Source organism: Nannospalax galili, unplaced genomic scaffold (genome assembly GCF_000622305.1).
Source record: "Nannospalax galili isolate Female #2095 unplaced genomic scaffold, S.galili_v1.0 scaffold728, whole genome shotgun sequence".
NCBI lineage: Eukaryota > Metazoa > Chordata > Mammalia > Rodentia > Spalacidae > Nannospalax > Nannospalax galili.
This window is the reverse complement of record NW_008358642.1, coordinates 126681-128862: the sequence shown is the minus strand read 5'-3', so window position 1 is coordinate 128862 and position 2182 is coordinate 126681.

Genomic DNA, 2182 nt, shown 5'->3' with positions numbered 1-2182 from the left:
TTTAAAATATATTTTATTTATTATTTTTTTAATGTGTATACATGTATTGCCTTCATGTAGGTAAGTGAACCCATATTGTGCAATTCCCATGGAGGACAGAGAGGCTGTTGGATCCCCTGGAACTGGAGTTACGGACTATTGTTAGCTGCCATTTGGGTGCTGAGATTCGAACCCAGGTCTTTTGTAAGAACAGCCGGTGTTTATAACTGCTGTGCCGTCTCTCAGGCCCTCTTTTTTTCTTTCTAAATACATCACCCAGTTTAGTTTTTGCCATTCATATACTCATGGGTGGGGAGCCATCCACCAGATCCTGGTCAACCTAACAGTGGCCACATTCTTAATGATTGGGTCTCCCTACCTTAGTAGCCATAAGCTCTCAGTTATTTCTCAGAGAGGGGTGGAGGATTATGGACTGCTCCCCCCTTCTGAAACTTTTTAGCCAATTTTTGTTGAATTTTAAAAATTTCTAAAATTATTCTTAATCATACCCCCTCCCTCCTTACACACACCCCTATAGAATGCCCACAGGATTTCATGAATTTTTTCATATATGTTAAGGCCTTTTGAATCAAGTTTGTGTACCCAGATGTCCCTCAGTGTGAGTTCATCCACTGATGACTGTATAGCCTGTCTAGTGTCACTCCAGCAGTGAACAGCTACCAATACTTCTTTGCCAAATTTGTGGTCTCCATGATGATCAAGTACTTATCATCTTCTGCAGGCAACCACAGCTGCTTTGAGTTCATGACTACAGTGTTCCTGTCATGTACAGATGACAGTATTTCACTAAATCCTCCTCAACCACTTAGTCTTACAGTCTTTCTGCCTTCTCTTCCTTAATAATCCCCGAGCTTTGGAGAAAAGTGATGTGATACATATTTTCCATTTGTGGCTGAGGACTCCATAGGTATCTATTCTCTGTATTTGACCAGTTGTGACTTTCTGCATTAACTAATGTCCACTATATAAAGAAGCATCTGTGATGACATTTGAGAGCTGAACTGATCTGTGAGTATAGAGATTTGACTTTAGAGGGAAGGTTGTTATTATGTCCATTTACCAAAATAGTAGTAAGTTCATCCCTGGGGCCTATGAGCTCCTGCACCATGTTTTCTTGGCTATATTTGTAATACCAGACATGTATTTCCTCCTGTGGAGTGGGAGTCAGTACAAGACATAAATTTCTTCCTATGGATTGTGTCTTAAATCCAAACAGAAAGTGGCTAGTTTCTCCAATAATTAGTGTACCTATGGGTATACCTTAGCAAATATGAAGTTTCTAAGAGGCACATATGCATAGGTTGCAATTTATTTGCATAAAATATCTTCTTTCTTTTTCTTCTTTTCTTCTATTCTTTCTTTAATCTTGCTGGAGATTGAGCACAGTCTAACAAATGCTAGGCAAGTGCTTTTCCACTAAACAGGATTTTTGTTCTGTCACTAAATTACACACAAAACCACATCAGAGTTATTTTGTCAATAATTGCACATGAATTCTGGCTAAGTTACATATTTGAATTAGAGAGTATGAGTTGTCTTAGACTTCCTAGATGTGAAGAAAACTTAAGTTCATCTCATTTAAATATTTCTGCAGAAGAGAAAACAATGAAAACTACTTTATTCATACCTACATGCATGCTTCACTGTTACTTAGCCTTATCATATCAATCTTGCCTAAGCTAAAGAAGAAGTAACTTAATTGACATTATTTCCAAGCAATAACAAGTATACAATATCTTCATTTATTTTCTAAATTTTATAGTATTTTAAAGACTACAACTACCTTATTCTGTTTCATTTTAAACGATTAAAATTATTCTTTACACTACTATCCTCAGGCTTCTTGGGATAAGTCTATAGCACAGGCCTCCATGCCGGTACTCCCTAAGCCACATTCACCCTTCCATCCGCCCCCCCGCCGTTTTATATTCCTAGTTTGGGCCCTGCGCCATTCCTAGTCTTGGGGCCCCAGACACCTGGGGAACCAACACTGCTTCCTGATCCTTCTCACCCAGACCAACTCAGTGCCTTTCTTGGGCCCCAGGAGCACCGCTTCTGGTCCTGGCCCCGCCCTCACCTGTCTCTGCTTCCCTGGGCCTGCACCACCAGCTAACTCTGCACTACTATGCTCAGGCCTCTTGGGGTAAGTCTATAGTGCAGCCCTCTGTGCTGGGACTCCCTG